Raw genomic sequence first — 26,191 nt, 5'->3', positions numbered from 1 at the left:
AGCAGTGGATTACGGGTAATAGTATCTCTAGTTTACTCCCCTATAGCTGTCTTTCTTTTAACATAAGTGTGTGTTTCCTTCCCTTATACTTACTGTTTTTGGTTCGCATCCGGTTCGCGTACCGGCGAGCGAACTGGGAAGCGAACTAAGAGAAATAGAGGTTGGCACAGTTCCAAATATTGTACCAATTTTTTAATAACGGGGAGGTAGTTCTGAAAAGAACTTTTTTTTTTATTGTTTTTGTTGTTTTATATTTTTTTTATTATTTTTCGGAACATTTTTTTACTTTTTTTGAATTTTTCTGAACAGTTTTATATTTTTTTGGGTTTTTCTTGGAGGGGGCAATGAAAACGATTCATTGTAAAGGGCTCAACAGGAGCAACAAAACAAAAAAAGAAGTATTTATTATTTTGGGCGTTTTGTACAAACTTGCATATGATAGTCAATAGCTCTGTTGATCAGAGTGATGCTTCTTTCTCCGTAGCAAATGAATCCATCGCAATATACGCAGATGTGTTTTACTTCACCAAATCTCATTTGTATATTTGGCACCATCTCCCTGCCCTCTGGTCCCGTTACTTCCGGTACAACAGATCTTCTGGCCATAATAGGGAGATTATCTAGGTCGTTCCGAAACTGTGCAGCACTGTAGTTGTTAGGATGCCACCTAGTCATATGGCGATGCATTGTGTAGTTTCCGAAACTGTATTTTTTCTCGGTTCCTCTGGACAGTCTATCTTGACATATAAGGCAAGTTACGTATCTTGCATTTACTTTTTTCTGACCTTTGGGAATTTTAAAAAATTGCCAAATGAAGTTTTCTTTCCGGTGAGACGTCCTGGGCTGCTCAGGCAAAAACTGCCTCTCTTCGTGCTCGTCGTTCTGTTCCTCTTCTTCCTCTTCTTGTTGAAGTATAACTTGAGCAGGTGGTCCACTCTTCCTTGGAGGTGGTGGAGGTGGTGGGGAAGCACCAGCTGAAGCTACTAAAGAAGCCATTGCTCAGTGATCACAAAGGGTCTTTCTCTCACAATGATGAAAGTCAGAGTGAGGAAAGAAGGAGGGATTTTCATCATTTGGGAAAAACAAGAGTTCTCAACCAATCAAAAGTGTTCATTTTAGATTATATGACCTAGTCTTACATCATTAGGAAACCAAAAGTGAAATGAACCAATGAAAAGTGTTATTACCAAGTCACATGACTTGCTGTGTTTACGTTAAGCGCTTTGCAGGGCCTCCCGGTTTGCTTCCAGAAACCTGCGCTTTGCGACTCGCTTCGCGTACCAGTTCGCTAACGTTGCACGTCATATGACGTATCACGCGACAACGTGAAACGTCATGCGGACGGGAGGCGTCACGATGTTGTTTTCTAACGCGGCACTTGCGGTAAAGAAACGTTTACCGGCTCGCGGTCTATTTCGCGGCATCAAGGTCAGCTAACGGGAAGCTTCCCGATTCGCGAAGCGGGAACGAAGAAAAAAAAATATTAAAAAAAAAAATTATTCATAAACATATAAAATATATTTTGGGATTTAAAGAAGAATACATTTTACAGCTACAGATATTAGCTGTTAAAAAACCAATGAAATTCACAGAAAAAACCATAGGTTATAGACCATATATAGTTAGGAATTAGCATTTACAAAACCTTGAAAATTCACTGAAAAAACCATAGGTTATAGACCATATATAGTTAGGAATTAGCATTTACAAAACCTTGAAAATTCACTGAAAAAACCATAGGTTATAGACCATATATCGTTAGGAATTAGCATTTAAAAAACCTTATTTTACTCACACAAAACCATTGAAATTCCATATATAGTTAGTTGCACTAACTATATATCGCGCACCCGCAATCCACTGCTGATGATGTCACATATTACATCATTCATGACATGGTCAGTGACATCACTGATGACATCACTGATGACATCTCAAATGACATCACTGATGACATCACTGATGACATCTCATTTGACATCAATGACCACATCACTGATGATATCATTCATGTGACAATACAATGCATCTCCTCACATTTTAATATAACCTCTGTTTCACCCAGTGTTAAATACAGAATATAATTTTTGAAACCATTGACACACCAATATTAGTTACTACATACGCACTCACTGATTCCTACGTCTACACACACCTTCACTCATTCACCCATACAATCATTCATACATACAATCACTCATCTTTACAACACTATCATATGCACTCATACACCTATACAGACACTCACAGTCTGCCACTCATCCATGGAGTTACTCACACACCTAGTCAGTCCTGTAAAGAATCAATGACACTTCCATTTTCTTGTCTATACAGTTAAACATAGAGCACCTTACATTTTCAAACATATACTAACACATACTGACCTTGTTATACAATCATTGATACAAGTACACATTGATCTGCACAGAGTCACACACCTCCCAGCCAGCCACACACACACTCAGTCTCCCATACAAATACTTGGACAATCAATCAGTAACCCATATAGTTAATCATATAGCTACTGATCAACACATGCAGCAGTTTACAGAACAACAGACATAATGATGCACAAATTAAGACACTTTAGTCACTAACCCATGCACTCAGTGAGACATATTTAATCACTCACTCATACATTCAGTCATGCACCTACTAAATCCTTTGTCCAGACACTTATACTTCCACTCATTCTTCAATATGTAAGACACATTTTAACTTTACAGAAACATACAGTCACTGGATGTTGTCATCAGTGATGTCATCAGTGATGTCATTTGAGATGTCATCAGTGATGTCATCAGTGATGTCACTGACCATGTCATGAATGATGTAATATGTGACATCATCAGCAGTGGATTGCGGGTGCGCGATATATAGTTAGTGCAACTAACTATATATGGAATTTCAATGGTTTTGTGTGAGTAAAATAAGGTTTTTTAAATGCTAATTCCTAACGATATATGGTCTATAACCTATGGTTTTTTCAGTGAATTTTCAAGGTTTTGTAAATGCTAATTCCTAACTATATATGGTCTATAACCAATGGTTTTTTCAGTGAATATATATATATATATATATGAAGAGAAAGACCCCTTTGTAGAAAGTAGACCAAGGACAATAAACATATATACATATACACACACACACGTTTATACTTACCAGTAAAATAGATACATTAATGGAATAAAGGCAAGCGAGGTAAAGGCATAGTAGTTGTAAAAGATAGTTGTTGTTAAAACTGTAGTGGTTTAGACTAAGTAGTGGTTAAGGAGTAGTTGTTTAGACTGTAGTTGTTCCAGTGGTAGTTGGTCCATCATACAACCCCTTGGGGAGGAGACCTAGCACCTCGCCCAGGATGTGTCTGGAACCCATGCAGAAGTGGCAGTAGCGGGGCGAGCGCACACAGGTGGTGCGGCTCGGCAGTAGGGGGTGCGATCTGGCCTGCAAGCAGGGTCAGGGGCCACCTCCTCTGTCGGGCAGCGACCGGCTTTTAAGGCAGAAGGGAGGGAGGAGCAGCTGGGAGGTGGGAGCTGGGCAGTGAGGGGGCGTAGCCGCAGGGTAAGCAGCAGGAAGAGAGCGGGCACAGAAACAAAAATGGGGGGGTGGGGGGGAGACTGTACCGGGCTACAGTGGGAGAAAAAACAGCAATGGAGGCACAAATTACAAATACACAAAAAATCCCAAACTGAAAGGCAAACCAAATCGGCACAACGGTCTTGGGGCACAGAAGTCTAGAACCCAAGCAGAAGCGGCAGCAGTGCGGCCAGGGCAGACAGGTGGTGCTGCACCGGAGTAGGGGGTGTGACCTGGCCTACAAGCAGGGTCAGGGGCCACAGTCACAGCCGTTCCTCTACCTGCTGGAATAGCATGGGATAGAACTGATTACGACATTTATGGCCCTGTCGAGCTGCTGAAGATTCCACACCAATTTAAGGTTTCCTTGAGTGACTTTGTTTCACCTAGTACATTTTCTGATGATTGGGACTTTGAGACTGTTAATAACATGATGGCAGACTTAGAAATGTCAGCAAAATTTGCAAAACATGAATACTTAGAAGGTTCATCAAATTATGAGAAAATGTATTGTTAATCATTTTGGTCATCATTATTTGCACAAATCCGTAAAACCTAGAAATGTTTTAACTTATAATCAATGGGAACATTGTCCAACGCCACCCACCAAAGGGTAGCTCTAAAACATTTTATGAAAAATTTCCATACGTTTCTCGTTTTAATACCACAAATCCAGAAACATTTTACTTTAAAAATGTTAATAAGGTGTGAAAAGTATGTTGACAAATACTAAACAGATTTATTCTGCGGCCTTTTATGCTCAATTGTCCACATTAGGCTTTAACTTTTGGAAAGACAACATTGAGACAAAAACTGTTTGGGGAACAAAAGACTGGCAGGTATAAGGTTTAGAAGCATTGATCAGAGCCTGCATCATCCCAGAACACATGCTGTTCTTAAATGAGACTGTACAACAGACATCTTGTCTTGGCCTGGCTAAGATTAAAGATTTAAACAGGTTTAATTGGTTCAACACTCCCTGTTGCGCCTGTCTGGTTGCACGGCTGCCTTTCACTGACCAACCCTTCATGCACATTATATGCCTCTCCCCATCTGTGCAATTAGTGAGCAAGGGGCATTACAGTTGCAGACTCCCGGACTCCTAATGAGTGCTATGTTAGCCTGCCTAGGCCAATCCTGGCTCAGGGCACACCATAGGCCTCTAATCTAGTGGTCAGAAAAATGGCCATTCACTGCTTGACTATCTTAATCTGCCATACAGTGATTGGCTATTTCTCTCCCTTCTGCTCTTCCTTCTCCCTGTGCAGCCTCTCTAAGGCATTGTGCATGACATTGGAGATGAGACTTGTTCCTTTTAAATTCGGAAGTTCCCCCTTGCTTGCAGGCTGAAAGCGGAAGGCAGGCTCAAGAGTCAGAGATGCCAGCCCATGGTGTATAGAAAAAACATTAAGGTAAAATGATGTGGTCACATATTTGTCAAGATAATCAAAAATATGACTCTCACAAAGCACAAGTTATTTATTAAATGATCTGCTCTTGAAATAATTTGAATGCTGCTGGCTGACCGCCTGTGCAATAGTATGCACTTAGTGCTGACCCAGGACTACCTCCATCTTATTTGTGATAGTTTCATTTATAATGTCTGTGTGCCCCACTTTTAAGCCTACAGTGCATACATGTCATACGTAGCAAGATTTCTGTGACTCATAAGACTAATCAGACTGTGTGTGATTGCTATATGTGTAGAATGTGGCTGGCTGACATGGTTAATTTTGCGACATCCCTGGAGCTTTTCCAATGCCCTGCGAGTGTCTAAATCCAATGTACACCAATTACTGTGGCACCCTCTTGTATGTCACAAAGAGATTTACAATTATATATTTTCAGCTGGGCTCAGAAAATGCCATTATTGAAACAAATTATTTCCATTTAAAAAGAAAAAGAATGCCATGGAGAGAGTATGTTTCTGATCCTCTCATGCTTTCATTCACTGCTATTGCTCAGCACAGTTTGCTATTACAATCATTGCCTCCCCTAGCCAGTAGCCACTGACAGGTTTTCCTTCTATGTTGCATCAACTTGCATGTCCTGGCCGAATGGGGGCAGTTGTCAGCGATTAAATTAAAATATAAAAGTTTCAGCTTGGACATGCGTGTGCAAAGACACCATTTACCCAGTCCTTTTAAAAAAATGTATTGGGGGGGGTCGACCTTGTGACCCATTTTCATGTTTGGGCTCACTTCTTTCACTCATTTGCAGCACAACCTTTATGCCTACCACTTTTAAATTTTACCAGCCGCCACTTGTCAGAGAAAGACCTATAAGGGGGCTTCTGCCTGGGGCCTGAGCTTCACCAGATCATCAGTGTAGGAGAGGGGCCGACCAGGTTATAAGGGATAAAGGTAGCCTGGTACAGACTGAATTATGATTCAGGAAAAGCAAAATCACACCTTTATAAAGATGCCTGCTGCTCCCCCCAAACGTGCAGTATAGACAAACTGACTACAAGGGAAGGTGAGACTTATGCTCAACCATTTTGCCACCTGTTAGCCCCCTTGAATGAATGGGAGGACCAGTATGATAAACCCTGGCTGAAAGAAGGATTCTTCAAATCAGAGGACATGGCCATTTCAGAGGACTGTATTTGACACAGAGGAGGAGATCCCAAGTGAAACTTTCCCCAAATTCAGGATTGCATAAGAAAATGGGAGTGCTACTTTAGAGAGAAACCAGCGTCTCTGTCCCATGCCGAAATGAGCCTGCGTTTGCTGCATGGCACGCCAGGGACCATCTGTGTGCAATGGGCCCAGATGGATAGGAAGGGCTCATAACCAAACTGCTAACATTGATGGATGGGCAGGGAAATAAATCTCACTTTTTGAAAAGAACACCATGGTGATGAACCTAGCAATAGACAATGTCAAAAGTCTGCTAAGCATTTTCATCAGACAGTAGACTAACACTGTGTTCACTCTACCCCGCCTCCTATCAGTCACAAAGAAAAACACTGAGCATGACTGGCTGCATTCAATTTGTACAGGCACCTAATATGGATGGCCCTGAGGAAAATATTCCCTGATCGCCCAGTTGTGGAAGGATTGATGGCAGAAAGTATGAAGCCTGGGGAGACCATAACGGACTTTCTAGACAGAATGAGGGAACAATGGGGAGAAGAAACAGAACAGGAATGGGCAGATATGGCCCCCCAGGTGGCATTCTTCTATACCATCTTCAAAAGGGGCTACTTACCAAAATAAAAAGTGGATTGGATTGCGTATTAGGGTTAGACACAAAACCCGGTGGGAAATACAGACTCAAATATTAAAGCATTACAGAAAGAAACAGGAAAAGGGCAGGGAAAAACAGGAGTAAGCCCAGAGAGACACCGCCAAGTTGGCCTAATACGAATTGAAAAAGACTGTCCTCAAGGGGGCCGTGTTGTCCATTAAATTATAAATGGCATCAGCCTTGAAGGAGGCTCCACTGTAAAACCATAGAGGGTTTCAACCCAGTTATAAAAGCAGAGGTCAGGGAGGTTGGCAGCAGCCGGACCTCAGAGAATGTTATTACTGCCACAGACTGGGCCGCACAGTCAGCCAATGGCTCTTAGAAGCATATTATGAGCAGAGATCGAGGTGGTTGGTCAAATATGTGGCAACAGCAAGAACAGACAGGGACCCGAGCAAGGATCGCAGCAGGGAGGGGTAACTGTCTGGGGAGGAAATGCCTTTACAGAAACACAAAACCCACCTGCGCAGTAAGTTCAAACCCTCAATGCAGAACATACACTTCATGTACACCTCAAAACACATTTCAAAATAAAGAATTGTAAGACAAGATTAGGCATTCCAAGTCTTTACTTGCGTTTGGGAAACCCAGGGCTGCTGTACGTCCTGTTGATTAAGAATCCGTACTAGAGTCTGCCATATGGGTGCCTGTAGAAGCGTAAGCCCCACTCTGCTGCTCATCCCACAGGGTGGGGTTGGCTGGCCATGCATCAGAGAGGGCATTATGACGAGGAGGCAGGGAGACTCCCCATTCAGTGCATAAAAGCAAGCACCCATGTCCCCTCTCCCAAGTTCATTTGGGATGGGTCTCGATTACTAGATCGAAAGGACAACATTCTTGGGCGTCCAGATCGTGACCAAAATTCCCTCATGGCATGTGGTTCCAACTGCAGGCAACAGCCTAAAGGCCAATGGATGCCCCTTCTTAATTCCAAAACTAAGCAATGTTCCAGTGTCAGGATCCAGGTTTCTCGAACATTGGGGATGATGAAGATTCCATAATGTCCTTCGCACATCCATAAGACTCCGACCGATCGCAAAAAACACTGTACAGTGCTGATTCTGCAGGGATGCTCACCAGAACAATTAGTCATTCATTCATTTCATTTCATAACTTTAATCGATCTAATTTAAAACATAGATCATCAAAGTATACATTTTAAAAAAGATAATAAAAACTGTGACATTCTTCTCAGTGCAACACAAATTCAACCCCACAGCAGTAGAATATAAAAATGATCTGTGCAAGTTCGCAATCCAATGGCTGTTATTTATACAATAAATATACTGAAATGACTATATGCTACACTGCGTATTCCCAGTTACCCCATCAGTAAATAATTAATATGACAGAGCCCATCATCCTATATTCGAGGTAGCAGAAAAATAAGTCTCCAGTTCTAAACAATATCTCCTGCTCTTACAAGCCCATAAAAATGAGCCTACAAAGAAACATACAAAGGTATCATAGAGCTTCTTCAGATAGAACATGGCATTGCGGCACTGCTTAAAATCATGGCGTATTAAAAGAGGTTTATTATATCTAGTCTCTGATCCTTATAAGAATGGCAAAAAAAGAAGAGGTGAAGATCAGACTGAGCTGATAGTTTGTCACAAGGGCAGGTTGTCAGATCAATATAAGCATACTTATTTTGAGGAAAACCCAGCTTTCGGGGAATTAGATTTAGATGGAACCTTACAAAAATACATCTATGCCGCAGGTTCCTTACCGAATCCAAATAGGAGTATTCACCTTCTTTCACTTGCGGGATCAAGTGATAGGTCTTTACAGTTACTTTTAGCTTCTGGGACTCGTCCCTTTCATATGGTAGCTTTGCCAATGCTAGTGCCTTTAGCCTCTTCTTAGGAAACCTAGAGCATCTGAGTCCTTTACCATTACTGTAGTGTAGTTCCTATATTCCCAATAGGCTCTGCGCATTGGAATAATATATCCTATAGATTTGACGTAGGACTGGTGCCTACTAGGTCTCTATCGAATATAATAAACTTAATTGGGAGTGCCAGCTAGCTCAGAGGCACTAGAAACTTTCTCGAATAAGCAAGAAGGGATTAGTGTTTTGACAACCGCATAAACATGACAACTTTGTTTCCCCAAGATGAAACTGATCTTCAGAGTCATGGAAACAATAGATAGATATTTTACTCAGTCAATCGTGCATGCTTCGTTTCACCAGAGGTGCAGAGAACTAGATAGACGGATGTTTTCAATAAAAGGTATTTATTGAACAGTCTTCTTTCTCATGCAGAAGAAATTAACTGCTACAATCATAATACTGGCTGCAAAGTATAATGCGTACAGTAAAAAGAGCATTATGAAATAATACTGTAAAAGCATGGTATGGTTTCTAAGCCATAAAATACATAGAATACATATATGAATAAATAAAGACTAAAAGTACTCAACTGGTGCTTCTAAAATACACCTACCCTGGTGCACCTAACCTAAGTCTAGTACGAGGGAAGTAGTAAGTGAGGTGTAGCATAAATCTAGTAGTCTTTTGCCAAGAATCTATCCAAGATATCTCTTAGGGTCTGATTAGCTCCATACCTTGGTTTAGAATGAAGGAGGTCTGGTATCTCGCTGTCTCAGGACTCGATTTCCCAACACCCCGCAAGGGGAGCTTGGAAACACTGGAGCTGAATTTCTCGGTGAGTGAAAAGGCAGCGTCTTTCTCAGTGCGTCTGCTGGAGGGTCGGCTTCCTTCGGCACTTGCTGTAGCGAGCTGCGTCGGGCAAGTAGATAGTCGAACTGCTCCAAACCACTGTGTGATTGTTATGGCAAGTGTGGGCATATTTATACCTTGAAGGTGCCGAGTTTGACGTAAGGTTGGGCATAATAACGTCATAAAAGAGTCTCAGTTCTTTGAAAACTCCATGAGTTCTTGGACAAATCAATATTCGAGCAAGGGGAAGTCCCAGACTGCTGAAGGCGATTTTTCCAAGAAATCGTTGTGGATTTTCGGAACTAGTGAAAGTAGCCATGCTGTATTTGGACTGCATGAGCTATGTCTAAATATGGTTATGATTTCTATGCCTATATAAGGATAGGGTGATTTATACCTATATAAGGGCATGAATCAGGAAAATTACACTAGGGTCCTAAAATCCTATACAACACCACTCCACTTTATTATGTTTGACATTACTAAATTATAAGCACTAAAACATATCTAAAGCATGTGTTTTACAATTCCACCCCAAAATACAAAAGTTGCATTTTAAAAATGGTCGCACACATAAAATGAGCATTTGTATAGTACGCATTTAAAAGCAATGACTTCATTGTAAGCATATAGTGTGACATCGACAATGCTAACTGAATGAATCACGAAAATTACATTTATGAAATGGCTCATAGGTACAGAAAAAAAAATAATTTCGAGACCATCCCATAGCAGAATATATCAACTGTTTTAGTTTGTAGATAAGGCCAATGTTGTTTCTAGGAAGTATTCAAGGAATTTTTGTTCTCTAAGAATAGTACTACTTTAAGCAGATTACTTTGTGCCAAAGTTCAGTTTTGAAAAAAAGTCAAATAAAATTGTGGAAAAATAGAGTTCCAAAGTTAGAAGTCTTGTTTAGAAAAAATGAAGGTCGAATCAGAGTTCATATAACGTAGTGTGCTAATTTTAAAAGTTATTCTCGGTGTCAGGTGAAAACAATAAGTCATCAAGGCTGGCAAAGAAATCATCTACCGCAGTAGATGAAAGCTAAACCACTTCATTAAGTAGATCAATTGTACACAGATGAGAAGCATCGCCGTCAGCGTCAGTCACATTACCAATGTTCGCAGTAGATGGTACCTGTGTGTCTATTGGTCCACGTATCTCACCCTCAGCTGGAATTGCTGGTGAGACCTCAATGAATGCTGTCATCAGGATTGGTAGCTGTTGGGGGCAACACAAAGCATGAGCCGTTTCCGAACCAAGCAAAGCGTCAACATCCGTTGGCAGCGCTGATGGAAGTGTCAGACAGATATCTAACACGCATTCCCCTCCTCAAAGCAAGCATCGTACAACAGGTAAGATGCAATCTTGCCAGATTGGTCTGAACGATAGGAACCACGTGATATTCAGGTCTCTCAAACGAGCCAAGCCAAGAATCTGCGTTATTCGGTCACGATACTGCATCGCCAGAAGAGCATTTTCCATGGTAATCTGGGTATCGCTGGTGACTGGACTTGCCATATCGGAGCAAAAGGAACAAAATTAGTATTCCTGCTACGAGTCCCAAGATGATAGGCAGGCCACCGAACACAGAGTGCACGAAGTTAGGAAAAATGCCCATGACTGCTTCAAACGGTGCTAACAGTCCCGAAAAAATTGTCTTAAATACATGTACTATACCACTGGTATCAGACATGTTTAAGATACGACCTAACATTTCTGCGAAATGTATTGGGCAGTTTGTTGATAATAGGGCATGTATCTCTGCAGAAGTCCTTGCAACTTGCAGATCATACGTCTCTCTGGACGAGGTCAGTGGCACAGTTTTTTGTAAAAGAATGGCTTTCATTCTGCTTAAAGTATCAATTAGTATAGAAGAGATGTTCAGTGAAGGCCATAGCGGCGACTCCCCGTCTGTCTTGCTTTTATGAAACAATACTTGCATACAACAAGTGACCCTGGCTGACACACTAACGAGATAAGCTATTCCTGTCATCATTCCACAACAGCCGTGATCATTCAGCATTATGTAGCTTCCATTGGAAAGCTGCCTAAAAATTGTATCTATCACGGCTGCCGGGGAACCCTGCAGGTGGCATGATAAGTTGTTTAAAGAACCATCGCAGGCTCCATGCAAATTAATGCCTTGACATAGAAGAGTTCCGCTCAATGTGGTTTTGCAGTTTTTACCACTAAGAAACACCTCCTTTCCCCCACTCCAACATTTGTGTGTGTATTTTAAGTCCCAGGTCGACTTTATGTACTCTTTACCCAACCTTTCATACAGGCCTGCTGGTATATGTTTTAAGCAATGCTGAAATTCGAAAACCATCATAGGTATCGTGATGGTGCCATGTATTATCCATTCAACGGCTGGCTTCTCAGAAACGGTTAATGGTAATCTTTCCAGTTTTTCTATGCTCAGCACCGTGTAGTCTGCTCTCCTTTGTGCCAAAGAGATTTGTTTATCTGTAAGATTGAATCCAGTAAACAATGACATGGTGTTGATTAGACGCCAAGGCACATAGCCTGAACGAAGGTTTTGCAACGTCCAGCCTAGCAGTATTCTAGAACGCAATTGAGACTGGCCATGTTGTAACATTAGCAAATCCTGTTCCATTATGTCTATGGCAGAGGATACAATGCTGTCCACAGAATAAATTCTGGATGACAGAGTTGTTAACCCGTTGTCAAGTACAGAGAGTGCTTTCTCTCAATTAATACGATCAATTTCTCGTATTCGTTCTGCAGTTTCCAATTGCCTGACTTTCCATGCTTCATTATAAGCAGCGTAGATGAAACATTTTTGAAGTGGTTTGCGAGGTCCTAGTAAGAAGTCTCTCAAATCAATGCCTTCTTTAAGTAAAGTTAAGTGTTTTTTTTTTTTGTTTTTTTTGTTTATCCTCATCCACGTTCATGGTTTCTAGCTAGCTGGTAATATCAAAAGAATGTAGTGGGGCACATAGAGTACAGTGGTGCTGCCTCAGTCGAAACTGGCAGGGAAGACAAGCGGATGGTGGTAACAATTCCCATCAGCAACAACTGGCTCATACCCGACAAACCAACTATGTTGCACAAATGGCAGATGACACCATTAAGCCAGTTGCTATCATAGCTGATGCCGGCAGATAGTTGGGCATAGCAAAGTGATTAAACCATGGCTGTGTAATCATCGGACCTGGGGAAAACAAAAAAAAAAAACAGGTTCAATGTGCCCAGTCCAACAGATGCCAAAAAGCTCTTCTATCTCTCTTCCCAGCCCTGGCGAGGTCTAATTTCGAGATCTGTAAAATTGAGTTACACCAGTCGTGGAACGTGGGGGGGGAAGCATCCTTCCAATGTTTACAGATTTCTCTTCGAGCCGCCAGAATGGAGTAAAATAATAAGTTCTTTGCTGGACTGCGAGTCTGATCCACAACTCCCAAAATAACCATACAGAGATTAATCACTACATTTGAGCCCAAAGAAGATGAAAGTATACTGCTAATTGAGTCCCAAAAGATCGCCTGCTGGGGGCAGTCAAAGAACATATGAGTATCAGGGGCCTCTTTTAAACCACACCTTGCACAAGACACAGGGCCTCCCAGAGAAAACTTTGACCACCTATGTGGGGAGTAATATGCCCTATGTAGAGTAAAAAGATGATTTCAACGCAGTCAAGCTGGTTTAACTAAATCCCAGAGAACCCTACAAGAGATTGGCCAGAGATCTTTCACATTCACGCCTGGCATTGATTCTCCCCACAGTAACTCTGGGAGACGGAAGTTGCCATCGATCTCCTCTAATATTAAATTGGACCACACAGAGATCTCTTTCTTTGCTGGTGTTTTATCTGCTAGAAGAGTTTCAAGTTCACAGCCTCCTCCTAGTGGCAAATTTGTTCGACGTGCAGATTGGGTGGTAACTGCTTGAGCCCAAGTCGATATTTGTAGGTATTTAAATCTCGACATGTTGGGCCCCGCCTTGTTTACTAGATATTCCCAAGGAAGCAAGGTCCCTTCACCAAACAAATCTCCCCAGGTAGATATTCCAGCCTCTCTTAATGGGAGTGCTAGTGCATCACACGCCCAGCTTGGAGCCAGGGGTAGATCCCAAATTGGAGATCTACTAGAATAATATCCCAAATTAATTGTAGATCTAATCTTTGCCCAAGTTCTCGCCAGGCCATAAAGCACCTTCAATTTTACCTTTTTAAAAATTTGGAATCTCCAAACTTGAAGAGGTAACCTGATAGACCGACTCCTTCACAACGTAGGAGAGCCGAGAACATGTTGCCTATTCCCGCTTCTATTGGTGTTTTAAGAAGCATGCGTGAGTGCGAGAGCTGAAACGCCCACGCATATATCTGAATGTCGGGGCCCGCCAGTCCACCATTCTCCCTGCGGCGCCTGATCTTTTTCCAGGCTATCCTAGGATTTTTGTTTTTCCAAAGAAAGGAAGAGATTTCTCCCTGTAACTTAGCCAGCAAAGAAGGGTAATAAAAAGTGGGATTGTGTTAAATAGAAAAGAAACCTTTGGTAGGATTGACATCTTTACGATATTCGCTCTTCCCAACAAGGACAGGGGGAGGTGTTGCCAAGATCTCATTAGCTTACGACACTCTTTTGCAATTACTGCAAAATTCAAGGGGGCAATCTGACTGATGTCCTTAACGATATTCAGCCCTAAATAACGCAGACTTTCACTGAAATGTTGATTAAAGCCACTCGCATCGTCGTTCCAAGTCATAACCTCAGTCTTTGAGGCATTTACCTCATAACCTGACACTTCCCCGAATTCCAGGGCTAATTTAATTGCTGCAGGGAATGCGGTACTGATATCAGAGGTCATTATCATGACATCGTCCGCATAAAGGGCCACCCTCTTTTCCCACTCTCCGTATATGAAGGGTTTGATGGTATTATCCTCTCTTAATCTCTGCGCGAAGGGCTCTATATAGAGATCAAATAGGAGAGGGGATAGAGGGCAGCCCTGCCGTGTACCTCTAGTTACTGCAAAGGGTTCAGACAAAGCCCCATTTACCAGCACGGAGGCTGATGGACAATTATACAGCAATTTCACAGCTCTACGTTGAATTTTGTCAAGGCCCCCGACAGGAAAGTCCAATTAACCCTGTCGAACTCCTTGGTGGCGTCCAACGTGAGGATAGACAAAGGCATGGAGTCCTTAATCGCTATGTCTATGGCGCCTATAAGATCGTACGTGAGTTTGTGCAATTGATGACCCCTCACAAAACCCTTCTGATTAAGATGTAAGATATCAGGGGCCACCTGGCCCAGCCTGTTTGCTAAAAGAGATGCGAAGATTTTATAGTCCGTATTCAGGATTGATATGGGTGTGTACGAACCACAGTTGTTAGCAGGTTTGCCAGGTTTCAAAATAAGCGTGATAGACGCACCATTCCATGATGTAGGTGGTAAGGCCCCCTCCTGTAGTATGTGGTTAAAGAGTATAACAAGGAAGGGCGATATTTCAGCCACCAGGTTTTTGTAAATTTCAGCTGGCAGGCCATCTGGGCCTGCTGCCTTGTTGCTCTTGCTTTCCTGGATTGCTAATGTAACTTCTTCCTCGGTAATCTCCCCATCCAAAAAAGCACTTTGTTCTGAAGATAATGATGGAAGGAAGACATCATCTAACCATCTGACTACATTATCTAAGGTGATGTTCCTGTCCTCCTGGTATATTTTTTTAAAGAAATCCTTAAAAGCTGTTCTGATTTCTGTGTCCGAAGAGAGGGTGCCATTGCTCGTAATTACCGAGGCTATGATGTTACGTGCCGGGTCAGTTTTGGTCTTCCAGGCCAATAATTTACCGGCTCCCTCCCCATATTCAAAATGGGATAATTTGCTACTCTCCCATCTTTGGAGGATACGTTGATTCAAAACCGTGGCCATTTTCTCTTTCAGGGCAAGCAGGTTATTCTGTAGTAAGGCAGGGTCCTGGTTAGGGGCGCTATGAATGGCTTCTATTTCGGCTTGTACTCCAAGAAAGTCGGTTTCGATGGATACTGTTTCTTGAATGTATTGCTTCTTTCGGAACACAACCTTATTTTTAATTACCCCTCGAAGAAAGGCTTTATATGCATCCCATACTGTACAATGGTCCGCTGAGCCAATGTTTGCTTGCATGAACTCTCGGGTTTCAGTTTTAAAAGATAAGATATCATCTGAAGATGAAAGGAGAGAACAATCAAATGACCAAGATCTAGGAGGTGATGTAGTTATTCCATACAAAGTCAATGATACTGAGGAATGGTCAGACAGATGCGAGGGCAGGTATCTTACGTTTTTCACTGAATCGACAAAGTTACGGCTAATTAAAAAAAAATCGATTCTGGATTGATGTCGATATTTGGAATTTCTAAATGAAAATCCAGGTTCCAACCCTGCTCTTACCCTCCAAATGTCCGTGAGACCGTATTGGCTCATGCAGTTGAGAAGAAAAGCTCTAGTTTTTGATAAAGTTTGCTGCCTACTACTTGGGGATTTATCGAGCAAGGGATCCAACACGATGTTAAAGTCCCCTGCTATAATAATAGGCTCTGAAAAATTTAAAAGGTGAGAAAATAATAATTCAAGAGCTGAAGAATCATCCCGGTTAGGCCGTAGTAGCCTGCAAGAGTCAAACAAACTCCACCTATATCTATAGACGTAATAGCCCATCTCCCACCGGAATCAACATTCTGTGAGATGAATCTTACATTTAGGGTTTTTTTAAAGAGAATAGTCACCCCCCTTGTATTCAAGGTTTTAGAAAACTGTACTGAGATGTCAATCCACCTATTTTCCTTAACCACTTCAAGCATCTCAGCCTCAATTAGGTGTGTTTCCTGGAGTATAATGACCTGCGCATCTATATCGCGCAAGTATTGCATGATCTTATTCGCTCTTGGCTTGGTGCGCAGGCCATTAACATTCCAGGAGAGACTCCTGAGATTACTCATGGCTCAAAGACCCTATCATAGCTGTAAATCCACTGGATTTAATGAAACAAGAGTCAACACGCACTCCTGCCATTTTTAGATTCACTACCCATATTTTAAGATAAGAAAAGAATAGCCAAAAACCTAAGCGTAAATGAGGAAATGTTATGTTTATTGCCCACCCCCTAACCCCCCCAGTTCCCCAACCTACCCCTCCTCCCCTGAGGAACCCTTGTGCTATCTAACCAGAGCAAGTCCGGCAGATGGCACCCCCTCCCCTACCCAAGCCCCTGCAGAGTGATGTGTTTTTTTTTTATTTATTTGTTTATTTTCACTTTTCCTTGTTTTATTTTTTTTCCTTCTTTTCCAATTATTCCCCCATATTTTTTTTTCTTCCCTTTTTCCCTTTTTATCCACAGACTGCTGCTATAATTAAATAGCTTTGTTTTCCACTATTTATATGGACAAGGGCTCTAAATTGATTGTTCCTATTGCCCAATATTTTTTTTCCTTAGCTCCACTTTCAACCTAACATAAGCATTCATACTAGAGAGATAAGATGTTGAGAACCTAATATTGACAATAACCCCTAAAGCTGAGGCGCTAAGGAAAGATTGGAGGAATGCCGCAAAGAGAAGCAGCCAGTATTACCGGACCTGATGTTATTAGTACGAGATAAGATTACTCTTAATTTAACCAGAGGCCCACTTTTTCCCCCCGAAAGACAACAGCTCATCTGCCACCTGAACAGAATGAACCTTAAACATCTTGTTATTAAACATGATCTTTAGAGCTGCAGGAAAGCCCATTTGAACAGTTGCGCCCAGATTTCGGAATGCCTCCATCCTCCTCCCCAGTTCCCACTGTTTTTCCAGGGTGATCCTTCTTAGATCTGATCGTATTTGGAAGGTGAACCCTTTGCCTGCTAAAGATTTTTGCCTTAGCGCTAGATTGAGGATCTGCTCTTTTAAAGTATAAGTGTGAACATTCACCAAAATCTTTCTAGGCTTAGTTCTTTGGGGGTTCCGCCTAAAGGGGTCTTTATGAATCCTTTGGATATCCTTAAGGAGCTCTTCTTCCGGCATGTCAAGGTTGAGGGACTGTTTTAAGAGCGGGATAATAAAGCCTTTAACATCCGAACCCTCACTTCCCTCTGGCACATTCAGGATTCTGATGTTACAGCGCCTAGCAATATTCTCCAATGTTTCCATCCTCTCCGCTAGTGACAGGTCCTCTCTCTTGAGTTTTGATATGTCGTCCTTATTGTCTTCTAGATGCAAAGATAACCCGCCCACTGTCTCTTCCAGAGCCTCCGTTCTTGCGGTGAGACCATCAATCTTACTATCAAGTAACTCACAGTAATTTCTGATCTCTCTCTGGATTGATGCGGACTCTTCAAAACCTCTCTTAATGTCAGCTGACAAGGTTGAAAACATGAACTGTAGGGAAGCCATTGAAATGCTGGGGGAAGGATCCGAGATTGGTACAGTGTGGCCGCTGGCTATTGGCATATCTTCTGTGGTCGGGAGCACATCGAGAGTTGGTTGCAGCGAGCAGTCTGAGTTTAGGTGCTCCACAGAAATCTCCCCCTTGTGACCTGCCTGGTCTCCTTCTGTGTTCTTACTAGAAATTGAGGATAGAGAAGAATCAACCGCTAATAGATTAGAAGGACCCTGTTTACTTCTGCTAAGGGGAGTACAGCTGACCTCCTCAACTTCTCCATTATGGGCTCCTCGCTCAGTCAATACTGAAGGAGACATAATATGGTTGTCTTGTTCATTATGGCATGATGCTACACTCTCCTCCAAGACCTGGGGGGATAACTAGGCCCCCTCCATATTTAAAGATAGAAGGATAGCTGGTTCAGAAGCCAATAAGTCTACCACAGGAAGAAATTGAGGAGTTGGCCCGGCGACTAGCGGGGGTACAAAGCTAAAAGCTTCTAGAGAGCGTAACTGCTTCGGAGTGCTGAAAGGGCCAAAATTACCCAAGATAGAGGGGGAGAAGTCACATACAGGTGGAAGACTATCTTGGACTAAGTCCAACACCTGGGGAACTACTTTAAAAAAAGAGCGTAACGAGGGCGTAATCTTAGAACTAGGAATAGGTGCTGGTTTAGTTGCCCTACTCCCCCTGTATGAGCGCTTGGCCTTAACCTCAGTTATTAGATATAAGGATGGTTTAGTAAATGCTTGGCCCCCTGGTGTTGTAGAAGCACGCTGCACGAAACCCCCCTGCTCCTGTTCCTGCTCACAGAAAGGCTTTGTGGACTGAGTTGCTGATTGACCCTTCCCCCCCTTCTTTTTGTGATTATATTTTGCTCTACTGACTCTACTGACTCCCTTGCACTGTGCTCCTTTAGGTGTAGAGATTGCTGCGGCAAAGGGGGTCAAAACTGTTGCTTGAACTTGAAATCCCACTGATTGCCCCCCTTCCTCACTCCCCTTCACCTCGTTTTCCAGCGCAGTAGCGGTTACACCAAAAGTCTCCCCTGGGGTTGTAGATGCTGCAATCACCGTCGTTACATCTGCCGCCTCTTCTGCCCCTGTTATCACCACAGCAGCCTCCGCCGATGGCACTATGTCGCTGCTATGAGCGACAGCAATAAATTCTCCAACATGAGAGTCTCTCCGGAGACTCCGCAGGCGCCTTCCACGGCGGAGCTCCAGGGCGGCTCGAAGCCACAACCACACGCCTCCCGGCGTCTCACTCTGTGAAGCTACCGGGTCCCTGGTACGAAGAGCTGCCGGATCAGCCTGTGCCACGCCCCCAGAAGCGTAACACATCAGACCGGGCGTGCCGCAGGATGAGTTAGAAAAGCGGTAGGATTCGGCGTGAAAGGGGAGAGAGATTTCGACATTTAGCGAGGCTCAGCAAACTCAACGAGCGAATTCTACAATAAATCGTTGACCACAACCGTTTCAGCCATATCTACCAAACACTCTCTGCTGGGGCTCGGGACATGGAGCTCGGAGTGCCGCGGCCGCTAACCTGCCGCCATGTTCCTCACAACCATGCCCCCAGAAGTAAAGTTAAGTGTTATTTTATTTCTGGGAGTGTGGAGTTTTGTAGCCACTCAAGGCACAGTTTTCCTACACTGTAAGTTGTTTTAATCCCTGGATGTGTTCTCTGGACATATCTTGGATCTGGGCTGCTTACTGTAAACACTTGTGTCTTGTTCAGGAATCTATCTTGACAGTTATTCAAGTCTGTGGGCCAGATTAACCATTTTTTCCAATCAGGATTAGTTCTGTTATGTTTTAAAATGTAGTTTACGTCTACCTCCTCATCTGTAGTGGTATTACTATCAGATGTGGGCTTTGGTATGGACGGTTTGTTTAAATCCTTTATCTTAGCCAGGCCAAGACAAGATGTCTGTTGAACAGTTTCATTTAAGAACAGTATTTGTTCTGGGATGATGCAGGCTCTAAATAATGGTCCTAACAGTGCACCTGCCAGTCTTTTGTGCCCCAGACAGTTTTTGTCTCAATGTTGTCTTTCCAAAAGTCAAACCCCAATGTGAACAACTGAGCATAAAAGGCAGCGGAATAAATTTGCTTAGTATTAGTCAACATACTTTTAATGCCTGTCTTATTAACATTTCTAAAGTAAAATGTTTCTGCATTTGTGGTGTTAAAACCTGAAAAGTATGGACATTTTTTATAAAATATTCTAGTGCTACCCTTTCATGGCGTTGGATAATGTTCCCATTGATTATAAGTTAAAACATTTCTAGGATTTGCTGATTTGTGATAATAATGATGACCAAAATGATTAAAACAATACATTGTTTATAGTCTAAGTATTCATGTTTTCCAAATTTTGCTAAAATCTCTATGTCTGCCATCATGTTATTAACAGTCTCAAAGTCCCAATCATCATAAAATATGCTGGGTTAAACAAAATCACTCAAGGAAACCTTAAATTGGTGTGGAATCTTCAACAGCTCAACAGGACCATAAATGTCATAATCAGTTCTTTCCCATGCTATACCACCAGGTAGGGGAACGGCTGTGATGTTCACTGATGACAGGTCTCTTTGTTCACGATGAGATGATTTGTGTGGCTTCAGGAGCAAGTTGATGTTCTTACCTGCTGTGTCCATTTTACTGTATTTTCCATCTATCAGCTTTCCCAAACTTAAAACGAGAATCAGCCATAGTAGGAGAAAAAGTACACCTTACACAATCCAAAATTCAGCCCATGGTAAAACCAGATATGTATTTGCAAGCTGGTGACAAAGGTCAATTACTTGTTCCTTGAATGTTTTATTTGCTGGCGTTATTTCGGGCTCACTGGGATCCTCAGAAAAGTTATCAAAGTTGATGAAATAGCCAGAGGCAGTTCTGTCAATTGTTCGTATGGCATCCGGATTATTTGAAATCGCTGGAACTGCTTGTTCCCTTGACATATTGGTATAGTCAGATGCTACATCATTGCAGACAGGGGTGTCTTGATGAACTGTTATTTGGGTTTCAAGAGGCATAAGTTTCATGGCTTTGTTGCATAGTCCTTCTTTTCCCAATGTAGATTCTTCAAACCAGATGAGTCTTTCAGTTTGAACCTCTTGTATAGTAGCAAGATTTGGTTTTCTGCTACATATTTGGAGTCCACTGGGCCTACTACTTATTATCGGCCACATGGTATAGTTTGAACAGGTCGATGGACACAACTCGGTTCTCCTTTCTTCCAGCAAGGGGCGGCAGGAACACTGATCTTGTTCCGTGGATTGCTAAAACAGGTACAGGTTTTCTGTAAGAAGGCCCAAATTCCTTCTTCACCGCATTCTTTTCTCTGACTAGATCCCCAATCTTTGGAATCCATACAGGTCTTGCTGGGACAGGTGGTTTTTCTTCACTGGTCATTGGCTTCTGTGTTGTGTTGCTCAGACTTCTTCGTGTTTCATTTAAGTCCTGCAAAACAGCCAAACGCTCTTTGATATCAAAGGGTTTTTGTTCTACCATTGAAGTGTGACGATCAAGGTCCTGGTTAAGTATTCTAGTACCAAAAAGTATTTCATATGGAGTGTTTCCACCCAGAGAATTTCTTGGCTTATTGTTAAGACTACGTTGGACACTTAGATGGTTGACCTACCTGTCACCCAAACCTAATACCCTAGCTGTTATGGATTGCTTTAGGTCTCGGTTTTTTCTTTCCACTACCGATTCCCTCAGGATGGAATGGACTTGAGTACCGCAATGCAACGGCCAAGCTGGCCATGGCCTCTTTGTAAGCTTTGGAGCTAAACGCAGGACCCTCGCCAGAATGTAGCGTGCCGATTGCATATGTGCCGTTAAAGATTCGCAAATCTTTTATAACAGTTCGGGCGTCAGCCGAGCGCTGAGGCCACATCCAAATGAATCTTGAGCAGGAAACCACTGCCACTATGATATATTTATAGTTGCCATCCCTCTGTATGGGACCACAGTGGTCCAGGTAAACGCACGCTAATGGTTTATCCGAAATTAGAAGAGGCGTCTGTGCCGGGCGTTTCACTGTTGAAACTTTCATTTTCTGGCAGATTTCACATTCCAAAACATAGTTTCACATTTGTTTCCTGATGCGCAGCGACCAGTATCTCTGCTTTAATAATGACACTGTGGCGGAAACACCTGCGTGTGCAGAAGCAAGCCCTTCATGGGCCGCTAAAATTAGTCCTAATCTGTGTTCCATGTTTGGAATTACTCTATCCCCCACTCCAGGGATTTGAGCAAAAAGAACATTATTTGCATTAGTTATATATGAGTACTTGAGTGGAAAGCCTCTTGGAAGTGTTTTACCACTGCCTTTTACTGAGGCAGTGACAGCTTGCATTATTTCGCTGTCTATTTTAGTTTTTGAATGAGTGATTGCAGCTACGGAAGCCGTTTTCACAGCTTCCTTCGCGACTTCATCAGCCAATGAATTCCCTGCAGCGTGAACGCCATCACGCTGATGACTCAGTGTATGTATCACATGAGTCTTTTGTAGTTCTTTCTGTAATAGAAATACTTGTTACCAAAGCAAGTTATGCTTGATTGTGCCACCTTTTGCGTCTTTGAAACCGTTTTGTACCCAATTCTGCAAGTATTCATTGTAGGACTGGACGCAGTAATAAGAATTGCACACTATGAGTGTGGGGCATTCGCGATCGGTATTCTCAAGCACCATCTTGAAAGCCTGGAGTTCAGCTTGCTGAGCTGTGCAATCTTCTATGGACTGACTTTTTGTGACCATAGTTCTGAATTTACCATCGCGCCAGCGACCTTTAACAATCACGCACACAGCACTATTAGCTTGTTTGCCACCAATTGAAGGCTGTGATGATCCGTCTGTATAGATTATACATCCGTAATGTTCTAGAGGCAGAATCTCAATGGGCAGAGGACATTCTTGTTTATATTGTAGAAATTATTGTATTTTTAAGTAGGGGTCAAAAACGTATTCAACGTCTGTTGTAGCAAGAGAGTTAACCCATTGTATCCATCTCGGATGTAAAGCTTTTGCATTTGGAATACTTGCTTTTGTCACTGCCTCTAAGGCAGGTACAGGCGTAATGACCATTATGCGCTTACCCTGGGCTAGTGTTCTCTCTTTTGCTACTGCAGTTTGAACCGCTGTCAGATTTTTTTCTGTAGAAGTGAATTTCATTTCAGCTTGTGTGTACAAGTGTGATTTGTATGCTATTGGTACCTTTTCACCTTCATTAAAGGTTAGGTATGTGAATCCGCATCTCCCTGGGATGATTCGGATTACAAGGTTGCGTACATTGTCGTGAGTTTGTAAATGTTTTGTTGCTAACAAGTCTCTTTGCACTGAACGCAAAATTTATGTGTGTTTTTGAGTCCAATTAAAAATGCAGGCGTGGTCTGATCTTCGCGCAGCAGCCGACCGGAATGACAATATTGCCTTCTGGAAGGCTGTTAACGCTCCGTTTCTCCAAGATCACCAGGGTCCCCAAATAGACCAAGCTATTACAACTCAAAGCTGGGTCAAACACTTTGAAGGCCTCTACAATGGAGCTGAACCCTCTAGACTGTCTCCCGATAATCGTGGGGCACTCTCGACAGATACAGATAGTACCTCCTTCCCATTGGGCATTCAATTTCACTTGGATGAAGTGAGTAAGGCAATCAGAGAAAGCCCGGCAGGGAAGGCCCCAGGGCCGGACTGTGTTCCTGTGGACGTTTTCAAAAGCGTTCCAGATCTTTGGGCACCTCTTTTGACCCGCGTGCTTAATTCCGCAAATAACATTGGGTTTATCCCTACCTGGGCGGAAGCCATAGTAGTCCCGATTTATAAAAAGTGTGATAGGAATGATCCTGCATGCTATCGGCCAATTTCATTACTTGATGGCTTAATGAAGATCGCAGGCAGGATCATTCTTAACCGCATGCAGGAGTGGCTGGAGGAAAACGAAATCGTGTCCGACCTGCAATATGGGTTCAGGACAGGTAAAGGGACTATCGAGCAGGGACTTAACCTGGCTATAATTACAGCCAAGTACATCCATGCGAAAAGGAGAAACCTGTTCGTTACTTATGTGGATCTTAGTTCCGCATTTGATTGCGTCGACCATGGAACGCTTTAGCAGACATTAGCGGACATCGGCCTGGACAACCAAATACTTACTTTCATCAAGGAACTGTACCATGGGGCTGGTGCCTGTGTGAGATTTGGTAGAAAGGGCGAGTGTTCCGATATGTTTAAAATCCATAGAGGAGTTAGACAGGGGTGCATTCTTGCTCCCCTGCTCTTTACGCACTATATTAACACGGTTGGCACAATTTTGAGCGAGGTTTATTATGACTATCCAGCAGCAAACTGAACTCACATCCATATTCTGCTTTACGCGGATGACGCGGCGATCATGTCCCAGACGAGGGTAGGCCTACAAAAGGCGATGTCCAAATTCTCAGACTATATGAAAAGTAAGGGCCTACACATGAATGTTTCTAAAACTTATACCATGCCGTGTGGACCTAGGACCCGAAGATTACCCTGTCCAATAACCTTGGATGGCAGAACGGTCGAACTCACTGATAGATTCTGTTACCTTGGAGTCCACTTTGAGAGGAAGGGTTCTTGGCAACCTGCTGTGGCTGCTCGGGCTCTAGCTTTCACAAAAGCCACCGGAGCTCTGGTGAACTTTGCTAAGAGATTAGGTGGGAGGCCAGTCAAAGAACTACTCCAGATTTTTAAGGCTAAATGCATTTCTACAGGGACATATGGGGCTGGGCTCTGGGGGATTGAGCAGGTGGAAACCATCCAACGCATTGAGAATAGTTTCTTACGCTATTTACTGGCAACCCCCAAGAGCACGGCAACATATGTGATACACATGGAAGTAGCCATGCCATATGTCACTGATATTATCAAGCTACCACCAGTATTGCTATGGCACATTGTATGGGTAAACCAAGAGACCCCTCTGAATAGAAAGATCTTAATGGACTGCCTAGCAATCGACGGAGCCACTAATATTAAATGGCTCTCATATGTTAAAGCCTTGCTGGAAGAAACCAGTCTCTCCAAATTTTTTACTAACCCAGAAAGCATGGTAAACATCTCAAGATCTGCTCTCAAAAAACACCTACTGGCACATTTGGAAAGCAAAAGATGGCGGGAAGAGAGGTATAAGAAGACGGTCATGGCTCACGATTTGGTCACTCCTAACAAGGGCGTTCAGTTGTACCTCCTGATAGAACAACCCCCCTTCTCTCGTATGCTTTTGACTCGTTTTAGGCTGGAAACCTTTTATAGGTTAATAACCTTCCCACAATGTAATGATTGGTGTAAAGAAAAGCGACTTTGCCCTTGTGACAACGTCTCCTACCAATCTAATATTCACTGCACCTTCTTTTGTGCCTTTTATAGTGCTCCGAGGCAAAAAATCTTGAAACCTCTACTTGTATTCTGTGGTTTGAGGTCATGTAGAGGGGCTTACGACAAACTAAGATCATTAGATAATGAACGTACTATCTTTGTTGTATCCTCCCTATTGAGAGCTGTTATCAGGTACAGAAACACGATGCAGGCCTAAAATGGTGCCCGAATATGTTTTATTTTGTGGGCTTTTACTGGCTCAATCTAAATCATTTTATATGGTCATGATAACAAAGCATGAAACTTCTTGTTTTTAATTCTTGGATTTTAATGATGAAATGATAATGTGGCATTTTAATTAATTTTGGAATTGTAAAAATTTTAAATGTGAATTTTTAATTGTATGCTTTTATGAACTTGTTTTTACAATTCGAATAAAGCTTTTTGAAATTGAAATTGAAATTCAGTCCAATTAGTTTGTTTGAAATCAGGTTTTATCAATTCGTAGAGAGGTTTAACCCTTTCTGTGTAGTTTAGAATGTAAGTTCTTCGGAAATTCAGGAAATCTAGAATTGACTGTAAGTTTTTCAGCATTTTTGGAGGTTGAAGCAGCGCACACTTTTCTAAAAAGTTGGCTGCTAGGCTTTTGCCTTCACTTGAAAGTTTGTATCCTAAGAATAGGACGTTGAGGTGGGCAATTCGTGATTTCCTAAATTTGAATTTGTATCCTTCAGAAGCAAACCCAAGTACTATGGTGCTCACTCTTTTCAAGTGCACATCCAAGTCATCGTCTGTAAGATAGATGTCATCGACATAAGATAATGCCTCATCATCATACGTTTGTAGTAACTCTGTTACTCTGGCTGTAAATAACCCTGGACTATTCTTGAATCCTTGAGGGAGACGGCAAAAATTACGCTGTGTCCCCATGATTGAATAAGCGGTCAAATACC

This window comes from Lissotriton helveticus, chromosome 1_1 (assembly GCF_964261635.1).
Source record: "Lissotriton helveticus chromosome 1_1, aLisHel1.1, whole genome shotgun sequence".
NCBI classification, from domain to species: Eukaryota; Metazoa; Chordata; class Amphibia; order Caudata; family Salamandridae; genus Lissotriton; species Lissotriton helveticus.
This window is presented reverse-complemented; position numbering follows the sequence as displayed.